This window comes from Canis lupus, chromosome 26, assembly GCF_048164855.1.
Source record: "Canis lupus baileyi chromosome 26, mCanLup2.hap1, whole genome shotgun sequence".
NCBI lineage: Eukaryota > Metazoa > Chordata > Mammalia > Carnivora > Canidae > Canis > Canis lupus.
The window spans coordinates 13197338-13220985 of record NC_132863.1 but is presented as its reverse complement, the minus strand read 5'-3'; the positions used below and the strand labels follow the sequence as shown (position 1 = coordinate 13220985).

General features: G+C 40.4%; 2 long non-coding RNA genes across 7 annotated transcripts in view; one reads left to right on the top strand and one right to left on the bottom strand.

The window, feature by feature from the left end:
• Window positions 1–2341: 2341 nt before the first annotated feature.
• LOC140618073 (uncharacterized) overlaps window positions 2342–23648 on the bottom strand; it is a 101867-nt gene continuing 80560 nt past the window's right edge. The window contains exons 2-4 of one of the 2 annotated variants that reach the window (XR_012018254.1): window positions 16688–16744; window positions 3392–3539; window positions 2342–2538 (exon numbers count right to left, since the gene is read on the bottom strand). This is a non-coding gene — a long non-coding RNA (uncharacterized lncRNA). The remainder of the gene's footprint in view (window positions 2539–3391; window positions 3540–16687; window positions 16745–23648) is intronic. The other variant, XR_012018253.1, reaches the window with a different exon arrangement.
• LOC140618072 (uncharacterized) overlaps window positions 21933–23648 on the top strand; it is a 34077-nt gene continuing 32361 nt past the window's right edge. For 4 of the 5 annotated variants that reach the window (XR_012018251.1, XR_012018250.1, XR_012018252.1 and 1 more), the window contains exon 1: window positions 21938–21985. This is a non-coding gene — a long non-coding RNA (uncharacterized lncRNA). Of the gene's footprint in view, window positions 21986–22723; window positions 22922–23648 lie in introns of all 5 variants that reach the window. The other variant, XR_012018249.1, reaches the window with a different exon arrangement.

Below are 23648 nucleotides of genomic sequence, written 5' to 3'. Positions count from 1 at the left end.
AAGCAGGCTGAAAAAAATTGTGCAAGCTCAAAGGGCAGTATATTCCCCAGTGCCCATTAAATGTGGCCAAGGAATATAACGGACAAATAAGAATATCCTGGAAAGAGATCCAAGCATCTTGGAGAACAATGGGCAAGGAGTCTCCCAGAGAACAGAATGAGTGTCTAATCAAGTAATATTCTTCAAGTCCAGATCCTTAAAAGTGTCCCCAGAGAGAGGAGACAAATGGCTGTTATGTGTCTTCCATTATTCCTATTTATTGTGGTTAATTTTATTTCTTTTGTACCATTATATAATGGGGGCAAGTAGAAAATACATTTAGTTCACAAGATTCTGGACTAAGAAAAACTATATTTGGACACAAACAGTTGTGTATCATATGGATATTCTGTATTTTGAGCAGGATACATGACAGATGGAATCTTAGATAATTTCTCTTGGGGAATCATTGAGTATTTTCTATATGTGAGAGTATCAAGAGGGATTCCTACAGGAAACAAGGCAAATCTCAACTTAGGAAAATTTAAGTAAGTTTATTGATAAAGGAATTAGTTCTAAAGAGGTAGGTAATGTGTTGAGGGAATAGTAGGGATGGTGCAGAAACTTGGGGCTGTTGTCATCCGTAGGCTCAGAAGAATGAAGGGAGCAAATGGTTTCTAGGATCTGGAAGGAGAGCAAGAATGAGTCATTTAGGTCAGTTCAAAAGGCTCAGAAAGCCAAGGTGATCTCACAAAGAGAGACTCAGGAACATAAATATCCTGACCTAATTTTCTACCTCCTCTTAGGTCTCCTGGGCCTTCTTTTTTAGTCATCCCAGCTGGAAGCCAGTGGATATTGAAGCCTTTGGACATAGTCCATGTATGTTAGCTGCAATGGGCAGGGAGCTGGCTAACAAAGGGGCAGAAAAGATGTGGAAGGGCAGACAAAATACATGGAAGTGGGAAAGAGGGAAAAGAGGGTTATTGACTGACCAGAATAGAAAATTCAGGCATGTAGTCCTACTCCAACCCCCTTTCACATATTCACAATTTGGAGTTTTCAGTGAGGGAGGAATAAATACATGCTTTGAGCAGCAAAGCCCTCATGATGCAGTTGCAGATGGGTGAAATTCATAGCTTCAGCACTAGATCATTGATCTAGACCAAAATTCAAAGTTCATGACTCCTTGCAAGGTGCCATGCTGATGGCCCAGGACTAGTCATAGCCTGATTAAAAGTAAGTACCAGGGAAAAAAGTTCATGAAGCATGGCAGTGTATGACTACCAGGAGATGATAACCACATTCTCCACGGATGACTCTACTTACCTCTTGATTGATACATGGCCTTAATGGTGCCAATCCTTTTTTTTTTAACGGTGCCAATTCTTTACCTCTCTCTATTCCCATGTCCTTTACCATGTGACTTTGCAGTTCCTTTCACTATAGAGATGGAGTCTGTTTTTTACTGATCTTTGAATATAGCTGTCCTTGTGATTTGCTTTAGTTAATAGAAGTATATTAATTAGAAGAGATAATATGCCAGATCTAAGCCAAGGCTCAAGAGGTCTTGTGTCTGCTCATGCTCTGTGCCTGTGTTGTCATCATGAGAACAGGCTCTGGTTAGTCTGCTGGAAGATAAGGAAAATATAAAGCACAGCCAAGTCACTCCAGCCAATGGAGCAACAGCCACCCAACCTCACACATGGGAACAATCCCCAGCAAAGATTAGAGATTAATCTGCTTGCTGTTGACTCAAGACACTTGAACATAGTTACTGTTGTATGCTACTGTGGTTCTATGGCTGTTTATTACAGCAGCTGTGACAAGAGATAACTAATACTCTCTCTCATTTCTCTCCAGCCATACTATCGCTTCATTGGACTATTATTCCACTTTAATGACAGCTTTGACTGCATAATGACTGTAAGTCCAACTCATGAACAGCAATTTTCACAATGTCTTTGACCTCAGTCCTTGTAAGAATTGTGTTAGGCCTTTATTTGGCCTCAGTCTCTTTAATCACACTTTAATCTAAATCAAATTTCCCTGAGTTTAAATTCTAGCTTTGCTTTTTAACAGCTGCAATCTTGGTAATTAAACTTGCAAAACTTCAAACTCCTCTTCTTTATAATGGGAATAAACTGTCGTCAGAACTAAATGAGAACATATGAAGCTTTTAGTATTTAGCATAGCGCCTATGCTTTCACTCATTGGTAAGATTAGTCACAAGAGAAGAGATCCCATCTACTCCTTGTTATTATCACACTTAGAGCTGAGGTGTGGCATGTAAATCACAAAACTGGATGGAAGGAATGAGATGGACTGTCTACAACCACAGTTTTAACTTCTATCTATTGTTTATTGCATCGTTTTTTAGGGAAGAAAAATTTTAATAAGGGCCAGTAACTTTATGAATAAAAACCAAGAGGCCAAGAGTCCTCAGCTTATATGTGGTTTGTGTTTACATATTCCCATGAGGGCTGCACTGCAGGTCACTTAATTAAATCAACAAAGTCTGGAGCAGATGATTCCCGGTGGCGTGCTGAAGCCAGTCTATACCTGTTGGTGAGAGTCATTCATTCAATTTTCAGCATTTTTAAGCCAGTTTTTATATACAATTCGTATTAAAAATTAAGCTTATCAATTTACTGTGCAACAAGTTACATTGGATACAAAAGTAATACATACTCAAACCTAATTAATTTATTATTTGTGTTCTTGGGCTTATTGACGTTGATTGTATGGTAGAAATACTACAGTGGTGTGCTGCTGCACATCTCTTCCCCACATGAGTACAGTGACACCACACTGGCTCACTGAGGTTGGCCAGAGTGGAAAGTCTAAGTGACTACAACAGGGCCAGCATACAATGAGTGACTCCATCAGTACCTAGAAGGCACTGCTGTGTTTGTACTTGTTTAGAATGACATCCCCTGACTACTTTTGCCGTGTTATAATATTTTGTTATGATAATAGGAAGTTGCCTATAGCTTTCAGTATTCCTCCAAGGAAAAGTTTTCTTTTTCAACAATATACTGGTGAGTCAATAAACTTTAGAACAAACCATCAGAATTAACTACAGAATGTGGTCAATGTCATTCTTAGCTACCTCATGCTCTGGCAAGGGGTAGAATGAGAAAAGGAGAGCAAGGATGAGGCAACCTTAGAAACCCGGGGCAAATATTTTCTGAGGATTCTGTGACTGATCTGTTTTCCTGGCTGACTGTGGTGTGTGGAGAGAAGAGGGAATCGTGGGTACGGGTGAAGGGGATGAGACTTTCAAGCTCAGCTCCATTGCCTACCATATCTCTGACCCTGTTCTAGTCACTTAGACTCTCCTGGGCCTCAATTTTACCCAGAAAATGAGAAGATTATATGAGATTATATGTAATATCTAACTTAGTTCTCAAACCTGATGGTGTTCAGTTCACAGAAGAAAAAGGAAAAAAGAGGAAGAAACAGCTCTGGAAGACGCTCCATTTTATCTCCTCCATTCTTAATAAATCTTTGGTGGCCAGGACAATTTCAGAGAAGTGTGTCCAGTATGAGTAGAGCTCTTCCTTAAAAGGAGAGAATTTAATGCAATGAGAAACAGTTTTCATAGGGAGATTGAGACCTGTACTTCACAGCTTCTGATTTTGTTACAGGTCATGTGAAGAAAAAACTTGGACCCTTCATGTACCTGGATAATTTTAAAGGAATGTTACAGGCTGTCCTGGAGCAGGTACCAGAAATAGGCTGCTTTGTCCACTTTACAGATAGCTGGTCTCTGGAAATACACCCCAGTGGGGAGGGGTAGGAGTGGCAGACAGGAGATATGGGGCCTCAGATCTTGTTGGGTAAACAGACCCTTTGGAACTGGTCAGCTCTGGCCATCCCCAGCTCATTTGTGGAGTCCTCCACTGCCCCCAACTTCTTGCTCTGAGGCCAGCAGCCACCTCTGCCTCTGCCTCCACTTTGGTGAGTGGGAGCTAGGCTCCCACTGCCACTGAGCAAAGCAGGGGACACTCATCACCCTGAGTCAGACAAGCTGGAGGGTATGACCTATTAGACCACAGCACCCTCACCACACGCACACTGAAGTCTGACTCAAGACCACAAAAGCAGGACAGTCAGACTTCTGCGGCTAAGATCCCTTCACCTCCTCAGTTCCCAAACTCCCTGGGTGTCAGTCCACCCATCCTATGAGCATTCCTGGTGGTGAGAAACCTCAGGGCCCTGGGAGGATTGCAGGAGAAAAAAGCAGTTTAGGGCAAAGTGATTTATGCTTTTAAGAGCAAGCTGGCACTGGGATTCCATGCTGGGTATGGAGCCTACTTAAAAAAAAATAAATAAATAAAAAATAAAAAAACAGAGACCAAGCTAGCACCATACCATCAGATGAAAATTTTTTTCAGAATTTACAAACAATTCTTTACATTCGAAGAGGGCTTTGATCTCTTATAATTTTATAATTTTGTTTTCCAACTAGATTTTGAGTACTCAAAGCCTCCTTATTTTATGCTTTTTCCAGTGCCAGTCATAAGGGGCACCTGGGGTACTTATGATTTGATGAATGTTTCCCCAAGGAGGGCTGTCGTTTCAACTCTTGACCCCTCTAGAAATGGCCATTACCTGCCTGGCAATATGACAGCTTTGGTCAGTGCTGCCAGCTCACCTCCCCACCACAAATTATATCTTGTCTTCTGCAAACTCACTTGACAAAACAAAAAGCTTTAGTGGCCAATATAACCCCTTTTCTCTATTTGCTTTAGTTCTATGGTGGAACATATTCCATATACATATATATGTGATTTTTTTTACATAAAACCTATCTACTCCTGAAAAGTATTATTAGCTGATCTACTTGTTTTGATATGTAGATCGATTTTGAGGGTCTCTCCTAATCTAAAACTGATTTTTTCCTAAATACTTCATTAATAGTTCTTGATCAAGCCAGATATAAAAGAAATCAATTAATCTGAGCAGTCTTAGTCCCTTACGATGGATTTGAAGAGCCACTGTATTCTACTCCTACATATACACTGAAGAGGAATGAAACATATGTTCACATAAAAACCTGCACGTAAATAATCACAACAGCATCATTCATAATAGCCAAAAGGTGCAAAACCCCCAGACATCTACCAACTGATGAAAAGATAATGAAAATGGGGTATATCTATAAATGGAATATTATTCAGATATGAAAGGCAATGAAATACTGATATGCTATATAGCACAGATGAACCTTGAAAGCATTATGTAGGCAAAGCCAGACTCAAACACCACATATTCTATTTATATGGTGTCTAGAATAGACAAATCTAAAGAGGCAGATGGTAAATTAGTGGTTGCCTAAGGGTTGATAAGAGAGGTCAAGGGATGTGCAAATTAGTAAAGGGACACCTCACTAGAGTCCAGAGGCTGAAAGTGGGAGCCCTACCACTCAATGTCAATTAGAGGAAGAATTGTTACAGACTTAAAAGAAGAATCTCAATAAGAATGAATCATTAATTATAAGCCCTCCAAAGGGAAAGATGTACAATGTACCTCCTATAAGAAACTGACTACCCCTACAACTCAGCCAATGAGAAACCAACATCACCCTGAACTGGTGTTTTTCCCCTATTGGATTTTAGTTCAAAACAACTCCTCTCAACTCCATTCTTTTTCACCGTAAAATAACATTTCTCTCCTTTGTTGTCCTTGCCTATGGTTTTGCCATAGCTTGCATTTCCTGAACTGCAATTTTCTATTCCCAAATAAACCCATTTTTGCTGGTAAAGTAAATGATTCTTATTTTTAAATCTGACAGAGGGGAAAAAAGCCAACATGGGAGATAAGGACTGATTATTAGTGGGTATAGGGTTTCTTTTTGGGGTGGTGGAAAGGTTCTAAAATTGATCATGATTATGGTTGCACAACTCTGTGAATATACTAAAAACCACTGCATTGTGCACTTTAACTGGAAGAACTGAACGGTCTGTGAACTAGATCTCAATAAAGCTATTATTTAAAAATTAAAGTTAAGAGCCAATCTTTAAGCCTCAAATTTTTTTTATTTTTTCCTTTTTGTATTGTCAATAGTAATACTTTACTATTGTGTAATTAAAATTATGGTAACAATCATCTTAAGTAACAATATAATAATTATCAAAAATAGTGCTGACATACTGTGTTTTCATGGAATAGCCTTTTATATGGAACAATCAGGAAATACGATTTAGTTGAATGGATTGGCAACAGCTACTATTTTATCGCCTTCTAAAAATTATTGGCCTGTGTGAAAATCAAAGTTCTTTTAATGCCTCCAGGGAACTGTGTGACCTACATTGTGTTTCTTCTAGGTATCATCTCCTATCACTCTTCCTCCTTGCTCCTCCTTGTTCAGTGGCCTCTGACTTCCTATGTCCGTGCACAGTTGGCATGCTCCTTCCTGTCTCAGACTTCTGCCCTGGCTATTGCATGAGCATGCCCTGGAATGCTCTTCCCACATATATGAACATGGCTTCACACTCAGTCATTCAACTTTTGCCCAGAAGTCAGCTTCTCAATGAGGCCTTCTATGACTACTCTAGTGTGTCCTTCAAACATACTAAATAATTTCCTTATTTATTATGTTTATATTTTCTTCTGTTTCCCCCTTCAAAATATAAGCTCCATTAGGTTAGAGATATTTGGCTACGTGTTTTCCAATTGATCCCTCGCATGTACCACAATGCCTGGCATACAATGTTAAGTTTATGTCTGCTGAATGGATGAATGGACACAGATGCTAGTAGTTCACTTTGGGGTGCACATTGTTCTTTGCCACTTTTTCAATCAGTCCATCTCCAGTTTTAGACATTCACTTGGGACTGAATACCAAAGGAAAACAACAACAATAACTGTAAAACAGGGAATATGTATCTTTGGAGAGTAAGGGGTCAATCCTTTAAAAAGATAAGAATCCAAATATAGAAATAAACAATATAAAACACATCTGGACTACATATTAATTATTATTCTGGTGAAAATATTGATAGATCACTCTGAGATCTTTTTAAAGTTAATATCATATATTCAGCCAGCCAAACAGTTACTAATTGAGCATCTTCTGTGTGCCAGGCACATGATGACAGTGAAGTAATGGTGGAGTTTACATAGTAGTGGGAAGACCAACAAAAAACCACCAAAGTAGTACATGTGATGTCAAGTGGTGCTGACTGCTATAAAGAAAAACCAGGGGATCCCGGGTTGCTCAAAGGTTTAGCACTGGCCTTTGGCCCAGGGCATGATCCTGGAGTCCCGGAATCGAGTCCTACAATGGGCTCCTTGCATGAAGCCCGCTTCTCCCTCTGCCTGTGTCTCGGCCTCTCTCTCTTTCTCTCTCTGTGTCTCTCATGAATAAATAAATAAAATCTTAAAAAAAAAAAAGAAAATTCAGTAAGGTAGGCAATAAAAATTAAAGGGGTGTTGGACTGGCTGGCAAAGGCCTGTGACATTTGCACAGACTTGAATAAATTGAGGCAGAGACTCAGGCACATCTGCAGAAGAGTGCTCCAGGCCCAGGGAAAAGTGCTCCAGGCCCAGGGAAGAGCTAGTGCTAAATCCTGCAAGTGGAATATGTTGCCATTTTCTAAGAGCCAGGAGTGAAAAAGAGTGAGAGGAAGTGATGTTGGAGTGGTCTCTAGGAATCAAGTCACCATGAAACCTTGCAGACCATGGTCAAAATTTGACAGCTATATTCTTAGGGCCAAGGGAGCTTATGCCAGGTTGAACGGACATGATCACTTCTACATCGAGTGACATGATCTGACCTACATCTCAGGAGGACTGTTTTGACTTTGGCAATGAGAATATAAGCAAAGCAATAGGATGCATTGTATACGAAAACCAGAGGGAAATCTGGGGCTATACTCTATCAGGAAAGCAGAATTAGGCCTTATGGCTAAAAGAAGTAAGTGGGGTCGTCTTCTCCTTGGAAAGATCAGAACCCCACAGAATGCTGACTTCCTTCTGGGACTGCTCTGTATGATGGACAGGCTGGCATGTGTGTAAAGGCAAAACAGGACAGTGAGGAGGATGTATCTCCTGTGATGAGGAAACAGCCAGCTGTGTTGTGGTGAGTTCTGTCTCCTCAAAGGCAGGACCCAAACATACCATGGGATGTACTCCCAGTCAGAGTAGAATGTCAAGATGTTCTACCAGTTCCCCCAAGTTACATAAAACAGAGGGTCTTAACTGAGTTTGCTCCTCTCTTAGAATGGGTTCCCCAAAGGCAATCCCCGAGATAATAATTCAATGGCAAATAGATTCGTCTACGAATCTGCTGTGAGACTTAGTCCTACTGGAGACCACTGGGAAATGGTGTGAATCTATGGCTCTCTTGTATCTCACCTGAGTGGCAGCAAGGGCATGGCGGAGGTATGTATGTACCAAGTCCTGTGTGTCATTCACTGAGCGCTGCTCCTAGGAAGTATTCATTCCCCTTCACTTCCAGCCTAAACTGCTGTTAATGTTATGTCTGAGCTGCTGGCTGTGGGGGCCAGAGGAGGCCCTTAGGCAAAGAGGAAGTTGGGATTCTATGCCCTGAAGGAGTAAGGGTAAGAGGTGTGGATGGGATATGCACAATATACTCTAAGCACTCCTCAGGACTAAGCCATTCTTGGAAGCTACACATAGTGGCACCCCTTGGGGATTTTGCAACCAGACTCATGTTCATCCTGGCCTCCCCAAGTCCAGTTTCTATGCCTGGTAGTGCTGGGAGGGAGTACATCCTCTTGTGTCTAAATCTATGGGTCATCTTTTGCGGAATTCATAGTTTCTGCAGGGCTGATGGTATTAGCAGTGATGAAAACTTACAGTGAACTGATCACGGGTCAGTGGTAATACCCTAAGTGGCTCTTTGGGGAACTCAATCATGGAAAAGCAACAGTTTATAGATTATTTTCTATTTGCGAGTATTTCCTTAGGGAAGAAGCTTATGAGGCCAGCGGCATCTTTCCTGGATACTAGCAACCAACATTTTTGTTTCTGTCCTCATTAAATAGTGTGTCCAGGGTACATGTGTTCTACAGGATTTAACAAACAGCACTCACTCATTGGCAGGCAATGCAAATACAGTATGATTAGCTTAAAGCATTTTCCTTCAGAGCTGAAATTTTTATCTGATGCCAGCATTAATCTGGGTGAAAATGATGTATGACTGAGTTTTAATTAGACTCTGAAATGTGTGTGTGTGTACGCATGTGCACACACTTGCATGGAAATGATGACCTGGTTTTAACTCCAGCGGTTAAAGCAAGGTTGCTGTAAAGCAGAAATGACATCATCAGGACCTCAGGAAATCCTCATTCAAACTTCCAAATATACAAATAGATTCTTTTTATTCTGCTATGAATCAAAATGATGCCATGTCCTGTAATGAAGGATGTTGTTGACCAGGTTGAATGGGAGCCAGCCATGCTTTGCCTTTGTTTATATGTCATTTCAAAGTTCAGCATCTTAAGGCTAGTGATCACCTTATTTGGCAAACATTCAGCAGTTCTGTTTCCAGAATTATTCTGGGGTGACAGGATTTTCATTTAATCTTTACCCCAGTGTAGAAGACATGTTAACTGCTTGAGGCCAGATGCACAAATATTTGTGTACTTTACTCAGGTTACTGTGCAGCCAAAATTAAAACAGAGAGTAATAGCTGAAAATAATTCCTACCTTAGTGACTTGAGGTAAACTGTCATTGAGCCAAAGAATTTTTTTAGTTGTCAAATGCAAATAGATGTGGGAGTGGGTCAATAGATAACATGGGTTTATTATTTCTTTCATGCAGGAAACCATATGCAACTACTAGATTCTCTAAATATTAACTTCTCAAACTGACCAGGTAACTCACTCCTGGGGATGCCAGGATGGAATGGTCTATTGAACAGGCACACAGGGATGGAAGGGAGTTAGTTTAGCTGTAGTGCAGTTAGGGCAGTGATACTAACACTTCTGAAATCAGCTACTCTAGAAGGGAGAAGAAATGGGTAGGAAATATCAGAAAGGGAGACAGAACATGGAAGACTCCTGACTCTGGGAAACGAACTGGGGGTGGTGGAAGGGGAGGAGGGCGCGGGGTGGGGATGACTGGGTGGCGGGCACTGGGGGGGGCACTTGAAGGGATGAGCACTGGGTGTTATTCTGTATGTTGGCAAATTGAACACCAATAAAAAATAAATTTATTATTAAAAAAAAGAATTAAAAAAAAAAAAAAAGAAAGAAACACAAAGGTGTAAGTCCCCTATCCAGCAACATAGAGCCCATGTGGTATCTCCCCTTTGAGATTTCAGAAGGGGGCATGCAGCCCAGCTTCCCCAGCTGCAGGAAAGGAGAAATCACCATAAATGCTGAGATAATGCCTAAACTTGTAGTGTCTTCTGTACCGCCTTCTGGTCCACCCCCATCACATTCTATCTTTGTTTCAGGCCATGACTCATGACCCGCCCCCACCCCTCAGTCAGCTGTGACTCACAGCTGAAGCCAGATAAACTCAAACTCAACCCTGAATGATGGCAGGAGTGGGAGAGAGCTACAGTGTTTTTTCCTTTTTTTTTTTTTTTTTTTTTTTGGCCTAGTGAGAAAAGTTAGGTCAAATGCAGGTGGTGGGAATCATCTTTGAGATTATTTATTTATTTATTTATTTATTTATTTATTTATTTATTTATTTATTTATTTATTTAGGTTCTGTCTTTTTCTGTTTAATTTGGGGGAATTCCTGCCTGCACTGAATGAGGGATTCCATTGGGTGTTCCCTTTTAAGGTAACTCAGTAATACTATGGCTTACACTTCTACCATTGGGAATAATCTATCTTTGAGTGTGAAAACAGTCCCACATTTTTTTACTGCTCTCTGTATCCCTGCTCTTTGCAATGTGACTTTTCTGATACTCCCATAAAGGGTGGGGTGTCTTTCCTCACTTTCAAATGTAGGTTTGGACACGTGGTTTGCTTTAGCCAACAGCATGTTGCAAAAGTGATCCTGTGCCAGTGTAGGGTCTGGGCCTCAAGAGACCATACACTCTCTGGCTCTCTTTTTACTCCTTTGCTTTCTGTGATGGGAAACACAGGCTAGCTTGCTAGTGAGTGACCACCATGTGCAGCAGAGCTGAGTCAACCAAGTGGAAGCCGTCCTAGAGCTATCAGACCCCAACCCACCTGCCAGCTGACCACAGACAAATGAATACATCCAGCAGAAAGCAGCCAACTTTCGTCCAAATTAACAGAACTTCTCGACTGATCTGTAGCTCCATGAAAACAAAAACAAAAAATTGTTGTTTTGGGTCACTAATATTTGCAGTTTTTTGTTGTTGGCAGTGCATAACTGACATACTACCTTTGTGCATTTTAACTCAACTATATGGACTGACCTTTTTACAGTAAGAGAACTCATGCCATATGTGTTTTAGGAGACTATATTTCTGAATACTGAGTCCTCTTAAAACACTGCAGCTTAAAGGCCCTTCCAAAATTGGAGAAATTTAAGGTCTTAAAGTATGTTACAAGAATTCATTAAGAGGAAATTTTACCACTATCCTGCAGGTAATCAAATCTAGATGCAATCAGTGCCACTGCATTAGTTTGCTAGAGTAGCAAAGTACAAAGTATCATAGACTGGGTAGCTTCAACAGCATAAATTCATTTTCTCATAATTCTGAAGGCTAGAAATACAAGATCAAGATGTCAACAGGCTGGGTTTCCTATGAGTCCTCTTTTCTTGGTCGGAAGATATAGGTCTTCTCCCTGTGTCTTCACATGGTGCTTCTTCTGTTTGTGTTGGTGTCCTAATCTCTTCTTCTTATAAGGACACCAGTCATACTCTGTTGACCTCATTTGAACTTAATGACCTCCTTAAAGATGGGATCTCCAAATACAGTCACATTCTGAGATACTGGGGGTTAGGACTTCAACATATGTATTTGGAAGAACACAATTCAGCCCATAACACCCATTCATGTTCCTGTTGTTATATTCCTAAAACACAGCTATGATTATTTGAGCTCTACTTATTCAAAATCTTTCTGTGTTTCTGAAATGTATGTAAGAATAAAGTTCCATTGCAGTCCACCCTCACCCCTACAGTTTCACTATTATGCAAATCTAATATTCAGAACTACCCCAAGCTTAATTCTCTTTTAACTATCTTTCTTTCCAGTTATTCATTGCACCCTAACCCACACATATTTGGGACCCTAGTCTACTCCCAATCCCCTAAATACACACAGTTCTCCTATTTCTGTGCCTGGCATGCAGCTCTTCGCTAAGTCTAGAATGGCTTTCCCCCCATAGTCCTGCTTGTTAAAATCCTTTCAAATTCTATAACCTCCAAAAATTCTTCCAGTTTAGTACTCTAATCAGATTGAATCTCTTGCAAGCATTCCAGCCACACACTGTGCCTCTATTACTCCACTTTTTATAGTCTATGTTGTGACTATGTCAGTTGCCCACATTAGCTGAAGTGACAGTTTATTCACTTTTGTATTTCTTACAATGGCCACTATGGTACTGTCTGTAATGTAGTTGCCTATGGTAGAGACTGCCATGGCCACTATTTTCTATACTACCTTCTTCTTCTTGGGCATGCAGCCTCCCTTACAGATAAGGGGTGGGTGGTGGCACATGACTGAATTTTGGCCTGTAAGATATGTGTAAAACAAATGTATGAATGATCTCCTATGTGTGGAAATGCAAGTCAGCTTCCTGTCTACTCCAGTAGATGTATCTACTGCCTTTCTCCTTTTCTGGTATGTATTACAGGACTCATTTCCCAAGTTCCCTTGTCTTCTGTGTTCTAGATGCTTCCAGCCAATGGGAGAAGCCAGATGAAAGATGAAGTGTGGGAGGGAAGGGGAAGCCAGGATCAGTATTTCTTTCCCCATAATCCCCCTATTTTACCCCAATTCTTTCAGCAGTCATGTCTCCTCCATGGCTCCTGGTCCATCAAATAAGATCCTACTATGAATTTCGCTCCTGTTGGGTATTCAAAGATTTGAGGTTCTTAGTCTCTGGCAAAAGTACCATGTCCCCATTGTCCCACTAGCCTTAGGGTAAAAGCAACTTCCTGATGTTGCTCTGTTTGGTCACTTCCCTGTCTCCTGATTGACATCTGTAGAATAGAAACCATAACACCTGCCACACAGTGCTATTATGAAAGCAAATAAGCTAAGATATGCAGCATTAATAACTGACCCAGCACATGATAGAAATCAAACCTTGAGTCTCTCTAGCATTTCATAGTCATATATCCTTCTTGGAGTCCCCTCCTCCTTCAGCTTCTGAAACTCTACCTCATCTTGTCTTCCTTCCTACCCCTCTGGCCACTTGTAGCTTGTATGCTTTGCTGACTGTGTGTCCTCCCTTCAGTCCTTGCCCTGCAGAGACATGACCTCATATGACCTACTTTATTACATCTCTTTTCTCCACTCCATTTTGATAGCACTTCCTCACTTTCATAGCTTCAAGGCTGGTCTTTCTTCAGGAAGGGCATTCCATGTGCTTTTCCTTGCATCCCATGCATCTGTCATCTCCCTATCAAGTTTCCATCCCATTTCCCCAGTTGGCTCCTGGGCCCTTTCGGTTGGCAGGCCTGGTACTGTTCAAAGAAGGAGTTTCAGGCAGGAAATGAGAGGACTAGTCTCCAACCCACCACTAATGCATTTCATAACTTTTAGCCTTTTTGGGACTTAGATGCTCCTTTGAGAAGGCTTTGGACACAGACAGTTCCTAACTAATACCTCTTTGTAATTACCTTGCTTTTGGTTTTGCATCAAAATTTAATTCATCTCTGCTTCTCAATCATTGGTGACTTTTACTCCCAACTTCCCTCTGTCTGTCAGTATTATGTCATTAAGGCTCAAAACCCTAGGAGTCATATATGAATTAATTACTCTCCCTTCTTCTTCCTCTTGCTCCACTGAGGCTGTCAAAGAATTGAGAACTTGGTGATTAAGCCAAATTACTTGGTTTTAAATATTGACTTCTACACTTATTATAATGCTACATGGATATATCTATTTGTAGAGAGCTCTTTTTCACCTGCATAAAAGAGGTGAAGTGAAGAAAACAGTGCAATACTTGACATACAGGACACAATCAATAAATAAGTATCATTATTCATCCATCAAGCATTTAACAGTACATTACTTTCCTTTGAAATTTATTTTTACTTATTTTTAAAGTTTTACTAATTTTATCTCCTGAGGGTTTAGATTCTTTTTGAGGGAGGCCTAATTTCTTTTAAGTCACAAAACAGCTAGCATAATAACTCTACACAAAACATAGAGGGGAACTTAACACTCCTATGAATAAAGTATACAGGTAGAGTAACGCATGCGTCCAGTTGTCCAAAGATAGTCCCAGTTTTTACCTATCATTATAGCTTAATTATAAATACCACCCCATTTCTCTGAGTTTGGATAATAAATTATATGGTCCCTGTATATATAAGTGATCTGTTTGAGTCTCGGGCATATTACCATCAAAGGGCTCTTAGAATAAAGCCCCATTTGTAAGCAACATTAAGAAAAGAGTATTTAAAAATAAATGATTCTTAGTCATTGTTATCTTTCAAACTCAGTGGAATTTATGTTATGACTCACTTTATGTTTGATTCTGGACCCTTACCACATTCTATCCTATATGTTTCAATAATAAATTCCATCTGATTGGTGGTTTATTTTTTTTTAATTTTTATTTATGATAGTCACAGAGAGAGAGAGAGAGAGAGAGAGAGAGGCAGAGACATAGGCAGAGGGAGAAGCAGGCTCCATGCACTGGGAGCCCGACATGGGATTCGATCCCGGGTCCCCAGGATCGCGCCCTGGGTCAAAGGCAGGCGCCAAACCGCTGCGCCACCCAGGGATCCCAGATTGGTGGTTTAAAATTCATTTTCTTTTTTTTTTTTTTTTTTTAATTTTTATTTATTTATGATAGTCACACAGAGAGAGCGAGAGAGGCAGAGACACAGGCAGAGGGAGAAGTAGGCTCCATGCACCGGGAGCCCGATGTGGGATTCGATCCCGAGTCTCCAGGATCGCGCCCTGGGCCAAAGGCAGGCGCTAAACCGCTGAGCCACCCAGGGATCCCTAAAATTCATTTTCTAACTGAAACTCACCTGCATAAAATAATAACTAACTAAACAAATAAATAAATAAAATATGTAACCGTTCCTTCTTGGATAGTAGACACAATTAGGGACATTCTCACAAAATATGTATCCTTAAAATTTTTGTATAAAGGTTGATTATATCTCCCAAGGAATGAATGAAAGCTTAACATCAGAAGAAAGGTTCTTTACAGTTTTTGTCTTCAGAGAACCAATGAAGATAGATAGTTGGCCTTAGTGGAGACTACAATGTTCTCTTTATTGTTTTTGCTTATGTTTGCATACCTTAATATTCTATCCAATTAACACATTTAAGCAATTAATTTCAGATCAGACATGGAACAGAACTGCCAACTCACTTCTCCCTACAGCTGGGGCAGCCCTTGAAGTTGCCAACAGGAATTCTAGGGACTTGGGCCATGCTGAAAAATGACATCAGCCCATTTCTTAAGATTCACACACTCAGTGTCTTCAATTAAATAAAATATTGGGGATTTAACTGAGGTGTCCTAAATTCTATGTGACTTGAAGAGTTCAAATATTTTTAATGTAATAAAGGAATTCAATTTAATTCAAAACACAAACTCTTTTCTCCTACCTATTATGCACTATGCAATCATAAATATATGATTGAAATGTGATCTTTGCCTCTGTTCACATAAAACAGCAACTTTCCTCAACCCCCTTCACTACCCTTCAAAATAAGTAAAACCATGGTTACCCCATAGGCAACAATGATGGGGATTACAGTAAGTTGCCAAACATATTCTCCATTACAATACACGTATATCAGTTAACAAAAGAGTATGATCAGATCAATGGGAGCACTCAGTGTCAACCTCAACCACTGGGTCTTATTGCTGTGTTGAAATGGAAACCTATGAAACACACATACCTATTCTGTCCCTTGCATACACATAACTAAAATGTAGATGTTAAGGTTCTTCCTACAGAAGTTCTGCTTTAGGGGATCCAGGTCGGTTCCCAGAAAATCACTTATTCAAACACTCCAAGGAATTCTGACAGGAATCTATCCAATCTCTAGCAGGATAAAATCCACCCTGCCTTTCAAGATGAAGAGCAGGAAGATGGTACTCAGAGCACAAGAGGGAGGAGGGACATCTTCTCCACTATAATAGGAGAGAGAAATGATGCAGATGCTTGATTAGAGTACTGGTTCCAAGTTGTTCATGCTTTCTTATATGAGGCCCCTTTGTAGCTCCATCCTGTACTGACAATAGACTTGCCCATGTGACTTGTTCGGTCCAATGGAACAACTCTATTCGTTAAGATGTATTGTGTGTATTGTGCGTGAACACACACACACACACACACACACACACACACCATGAGAAAAGTTCCCATTGTAGACAACTGGTGGTAGAGCCTGGGGTTACTCCAGAAGACAGCAAAGGGTGAGGAAGCTAGGCATTTATTCACTAACTCCCATCAGTGATGGGTTTAGGGCTGCTTTTGTGTGCATCAGCTTTCCAGCATGTTTGCTGTGGGAATGTGCCATGCATGCTCCCCTGCTAGGAAAAAAACAAAAAAACAAAACCTTCAGGCTGAATGTCTCAAGAATAAAAAGCCTTCCACACATACCTGAGCACCAAGAGGGTGTCGTCAGCACTACTATTTAGTTTGGGTAATGGGTGGGACCTGCAGAAGAGTACAAGGAGAGTGAGGGCCAAAGATTATTCTTAGAGTATTATCATCCCCTCACCTCAGTGTCTACCCCCTCTTCTAGTCACACATTGGCTGCTGCCCCTCTGAAAAAGTACACAGCTTGTGAAAGGATGTACCTTCTCCCTGAAGCTCCCTCCCTGCTTTCCTGTAACTGCTTCCTGGTTTTAGCCCTTCAGCCCTAGCAGATAACAGCTCTGGGATGTCACAAGCCTTGCAATATTGCACAGATTCCCTCTTGCTTTTCCTAAACCCTGTCTGCAAGTTTGCAAATAGTCCCCTTATTACACAATCCTCTATAACCATAACAATGTACCCTGTTTCCTGATATAAGATATACCTTTACAGTGGGAGTAATTTCACTAATACCTTGCAACAACCCAGTTGTTACGGATGTTCCTCCTTTTCCAGATGTAAGAAGCTGAGAGAAGCTGCCTGTGGCTTCTGGGCTAGGAGGTAAGTGAACCAAAACTGAAAGCCATTTTGCTGACCATGAGCCCACATCCTAAAACCATGTAGTCTTGCCGTCTTCTTCATTAGAGATCCTATTACTAACCCTGGCCCCTTGCCCAAGACCAAATCCCACCGCCTGCTGTCCAGCCCTCAGCCAGGACCCCGATGGGTACTGGGGCCATCTGATGCAGGGGAATGCAGGGTGGTGTGCAGTCAGGCAGGACCAACTGGCCAAGTGACGCCTTGCCAGATGGTCTCTCACCCCAGAGGCCACTATTTAAAACCTGAGAGAGACAAAACGCCTGTGGAATCCTTCAAGAGGGACCAGATGCTACTTAGGGAAAACTTGTCTACCCTGCAGCATCAGGCAACTGATGAACAAAGCAAGGAGTGAGGAGATGCCCTGCTTTATTTCAAAATAAAATAAACTCCTACTAGCCTCCTTTCCCCCCATTAATTGTTATTCATAGGTTAAAATGATCTCTATCAAAAGATTAATATTAAAAACAACCTTTAAGAAATAAATTCCCCAAATCTACCTTAAAGATTTCCACGGAGAAGTATCTGAAGGGGGAAAATTAACAAGAAAAGCCTTCCTGCTTACTGCAAGACCTGGGTGTGTATTTTTTTCTAGTATTTCTGTGGGCGAAGGGTGCATGCTATTGGAGTGTATCCCCCCAGACCTTAAGTAGGGGCAATGGGTCGTGTGGGATGGCGCCTTATCAAATGGAGCTGGACAGTGGTTTTGTGTGCTGTGACCCTGGGGTGTGCGCTGGGACCTGGGAACAGACAGGGTCTGCTGGAGTGCCCTCCGCCTCCCTTTATTCCACCTAGGTCCAGCCTGCAGCAGCTGATCTGGTTATTATAGTCCTGAAAAGAATTTCTAGGTGGCCACAGTGACCATAAGGAAGCAAGAAACCACGAAGGCTGAAAGCCACGAAGAACAACACAGGGGCTGTTGAGTGCTAATCCCACCCAGAATGAGAGGGTCCCTTTCATCCCTGTGATGTCTATGGAGAGAGCTGCTGGAATTCTGAAGACCACCATCTATCTACCAAATGTGCTGTCATTACCAAAATTCTCTTATTTCATGGGACACACCATTTTTTAAGGAAAGTCAGAAGGCTATCTCAAGAGCAGATTTGGGACAAGACCTGACCACATTTAAGATTTAATTAATGGGCAGCCTGGGTGGCTCAGTGGTTTAGGGCCTGCTTCTCCCTCTGCCTGTGTCTCTGCCTCTGTGTGTGTGTGTGTGTGTGTGTGTGTGTGTGTGTGTGTGTGTGTCTCATGAATAAATAAATAAAATCTTTAAAAAATAATAAAATAAAATCATTTTCATTTTCACAACCCCCCCTCCTCATCACTCCATTCTTAAAATCATGTGTGTTTTAATGGAAATTTAATCAGTATGGATCTGATCTGTTTACCTTAGACTCATCAAAATGCTATTTTGTGAGAAGAATTTCATATCCAACAAGATTTACATAACTTTCTCTTGGGTCTCTTGGGGTATATTTTTTAGAAATAGAAACTGATGAAGTCCTCAATTAACAGGTTTGCCTGTTCTGAGACTTGACATGACTTCAGCTGTGGCAACTATCCCCTGAATGCATCTCCTTTCCACACTCCCCAAATCCAGCCCTGGCATCTCAAGGTCTGCACTGAAATAAAGATGATCGGTGCTGTCACCTGAATATAATCTACATGGGTGGCCAGGAACATGCCACCATGTTCTGTGATGTCATCTTCTATTTTAATTTGTCAGATACTGCCTGTTGGCTGAGCATAGGAAAATGAATATCTCTGGTCACAAAGTTCCTGATCACATTTAGTTATTGGCTAAAATATTACATAAACTTTAAAAAAAAAGAGAAGAAAAAAACTACAGATAACTTTTGAAAGTGATATAAACTGATTGCTGTTCTAATTTTATTTAAAACATGTGTCACCATTTAAATTATCAGAAATAGGAAGAAAATGCCATGAATCTATGTAGCAGTTTTGACTTTTTTCAAATCTATTATCCTGTTTGATTCTCCCAACAACATTGTAAGGTAGACAAAGGTAGGTTTTCTTAGTTCCCTTTTTTGATGAGAAAACTCAGGCCCGGATTTCTCACAACCAAATAAAGAGAGTCAGGATCATAACCTGGGTTATATGTTAATATCTTATATGTGCTTATTTAATTAAACCAGATCACAGGCAGGGGTGTAGGGCTTTAACTTAAGGACCTGCTTGTCCAAGTTCCAGTAAGATATCTGTTCACATCTGGTTCTGCTGCTAAGGAGAGGGGGAATTCTAAATACTAGATGCCTTGGGTAAAATTTCTGCCTGCCGTGGGATCTCAGTGAATAAAAATATGAAGGTGAAATTCCACTAATGACTCAGCAGGGTCTTCCCCATAAGAATGTCACAAAACCTTTGGGGGTTGGGAATAAGAAGAGAAGATGTCAATTACTGTCTCCCTAGAAGGCTGCAATAGCAACTTGAATTAATCTCTTAAGTGAGGAGAAATCACTGGACTGGGGCCTAACCGAGCATGCCTTTGGCCCCCAAAGATGCAAATATCAACCTGAAATTTGAAAGGACACTGGATAGATGAATTGTAATTTTAATTAAAGTTTCTTAACTTGAAGCAGATGCACAATGTCACCAGCTAGCAAATAGGCTGTTTGGAGCCAATTTTGAACATCTATTAAATGTTTCACTCTGATTGAGAACAAATTGGCTTTTTAACAGGATATAACCCTGAATTAGAAGCAGCATATAAGTAGCCAATTTGCATCCTGCCCATAATTCCACACCAAAAGAAACTCTGAATAAGATACATTTACCACATATGACCCCCCCCCACACACACACAAAGGTCCTTTGAATGACAAAAGATTTGCACACATTTAAATTACATTTCACACAATCTATAAAATGACAGAGCATTAAGGGGATTAGCCTAATTAAACGAGGTTGTGGGAATGCCTCAATGAGATCCAAAGCCCAGATATCTTCCAAGTAGATCAGAGGGAAGGCATCCAGAATCTATTTTGCCTCTTTCCCCTGCTCTCAGGGCTCCCATTACCCTCTGCCACAGTAAGCACGCTGTGTATGCAGTGACATCTAGTGACAAAGAAAATAAAACCAGCTCTAGGGACACTTTCTTCACCTGAGAGGGCCACAAAAATGACCCTCTCCTATCAGCACAGATTTGTGTACAGTGGTCTCTATTATAACACAAATACATTCGTTTCTACACCAAATATGTTTGCAGAGGGGAATAAAAGTATCAACAATGCTGGGCAAACTGCCCTGGTATCAGAATCCAAACAGGCATTTAAAGTAGATTTCTTTCTGTCTACCCACACAATGGAAAACTGGTGGTCATGCTGCTGACACACAGTGGGGGATATTCTGAAGGACTACTGGCATCCTCCAATGAAAGAATACGCTATGATTAATAGAACGTGTTGTCTTATACATTCAAAAGTTCAGAAAAAAAAATATATACTTTACACAGGCAAGTCCTGTGCAATTAACCTTAACCTATTGATATCCATTTTAGATTGAGTTATGCCATAATAAAATATTTCTCCTTTCATTTTGTCTGATTTTAGGATTTTGAGCACAATTAATGGAATATATATTAAATATATAATTATATCTATATAATCATAGCTTTCTCAGTATTACAAGGAGTTCGGGGTCTTGTCTTGGGAGAGCTATAAGAAAATAAAATCCAGAGAAGTCTACGGGCTTCCCTCAATCACACAGTAGCTGGTTAGTTCCATCCTGACTGGCCCAGTGCGTCTAGGCCCCAGGCATCCTATCCATCAGGAGGCAACGAGAGTGCATCCCAGTATTCTACCAGCCCAGACACTCTGTTGCTTTACAGATTCCTGGGACTTGCAATGGGGCCTTAAGTATGAATTTCCAACAAACATCCAGGTGATTCTTATCCAATTATGCTCCAGTCCACATTTGCCTTACATGCTCTAATGAAGAAGGTAAAATGCCACTGGAACATGGAGAGGGTTCAAGCTCCATCAAGATAATTTATAGCCACTCAAGTTGCCTGGGACTGAGTCCATAAATGTATAGTATCATAAACCAAATTGTCCATTTTTTGCTACAACATTTTTAAAAATTAATTATGAAATTGCTAGGACATTTTCAGGTGAGTTGCAAAAAGGCAGAAAGGATAAAACTGATTTCATTTTTTTCCTTTATATTTTCTACTTTTGTTGTCATTGTAATTGCCATTCCTATCCTGGAGACTCGTTCTCCTTATCTCTATGGAGCAATTATAAGCTCTATAAGCAAACAAACTCTTCAAAAAATTAGGTATACAATTATATTTTTAAAATGTTAGTCATAAAAAAATAAAATGTTAGTCATACCATGACTGGGGCCTGATGAAGGGATTTTTCGGGATAATTCCCCAAATTATTGTGATTAAATGCTTGCAAATTAAATAATCATTGATATAGCAAAGGAGATGGCTATTTAATGGATATCCATAGCTTTTTAATAGTCAACTGTTTTTGTGTTGTTTTTTTTTTTTTTTCTTTTGAGAGACACAGAAGGAGAGAGAGAGAGAATGTGCTTGAGTGGGAATGGGGGGTGGAGGATAGAGGAAGAGAAAGGGAGAGAATCCCAAGGAGGTTCCATGCCCAGCATGAAGCCTGACAGGGGCATGATCTCACAATCCTGAGATTGTGACCTGAGCTGAAATCAAGAGTTGGACACTCAAATGAATGAGCTACTCAGGTGCCCCTCTACAGCAAACTTTTATAGAGAATAATCAACTATTTAGGGATAAAGTGGGATATTAATATATATTGATATGTTTGTATATATATACCATGTATTTATATATACCATATATTTATTTATACCATATACTATATATATACACATATACATAATATAAGTATATATATGCTATATATATACACATACATATACATAAACATATATATATATATATTTTTAACCGGCACATCTTGTGCACAACAATAAAAGCTAATTTTTCTGTTGGTTTTAGACATCATTTACACTCTTAGACTTTAGATTCTGGTGCTTATTGCTATTGTTTGGATTTAGATTTGTTCTTAGATTTTTCTTCTCATTTGTATTGGTTTTCAATTGTCTTTCCTTTGAAGTTCTGAATGTGCAGCAACTTTGCCAGGTGATTTTTTCACATATAATCCTAATATCTGAAGGACCTAGGTAGAGCTCTATGAAGATAATTTTCTCCTACATGTCGATTTGATCTTGGGTCCCAGCCTCAGGGATCTGGGACCTTCAGGGACGATGGGCAATGAGGGTTGTTGGGAGGAAGTAGAGAATGCCAAAGTGGAGACTGATATTTTGTGGGAAGAAAAGTTTTTTCCACTTCAAGCAAGCTTGCAAAATGATGATTTAGAGATTTCCAAGGAAAATGTTTCCTTCTCTATTCTCCACTACTTTCTCCTTTCATTAACTGATAATTTAATTTTGTTCCAGAACCAATTATTTGTTTAAGACTTCCCAGATCCACGCAATGTGAAATTCCAGAAACTGTTTGTAGAGATTGGAACAACTGAACCCATCATTGAGGACAGCATTTCTGCACTGCACTGAAATGCTTGCTTGGCCCCATTCTGCAGATTTTCTCTTGCTAACATCAGCCTTTTCACCTTCATTTTAAAGACAAGTGCTTAGGTAAGAGTAGGCCATTAACCCCACTCCTTTCCTTTATCCCTATAATAGGGAAGTGTTTCTTAAAGATTAATTAAATCATACAACTTTCTGCCTCAAAAATTCTTATGGCTTCTCAGTTAGAAATGTGAGGCTCCTCAGATCAGCATAATTAGCACTGCAATTTGCCCCCCACCCACAACACAGCATTCCTGATACTCTGCCCTTGTTTGCTTTCCTACCACTTTGTCACTTTGTAACATACTATTACCTATCCATCCATCTATCCATCCATCCATTTTTTTTATTATTGCTGGCGCCTGAGTTGGAGTCACTTCAATAACTGCAGATGGCAGCATGGCTTCCTTGGGGCCATGTCCTGAGTCTTAGTTCTGTCAATCAGGTTCTTCCTTCTCTACAGGTGTCTTCTGGGGCCAGAATGTTCCAGAAGGTTGCTTTGCTCACATCTCTGACACCTCAACTGGCATGGCTGAATTAGTAAGGCTGGTTGGGTATTTCTCTTTTCATGCTACTCCTCCATGTGGCTAGCTGAGTTTCCAGTCTCAGGGTACTCATCACTCTTACCTGGTCTCTACCTTTTGGCAAAGTAAATTGGTAATTATTGGGGGCTAAGGGAATGAAGGATAGAAGTAACTGCTTATTGGGTAGGATGTTTGGTTTAGGGATGATTACAGTGTTTTGGAACTAGATAGAAGCAGTAACTGTAGAACACTGCACTATATGCTACTAA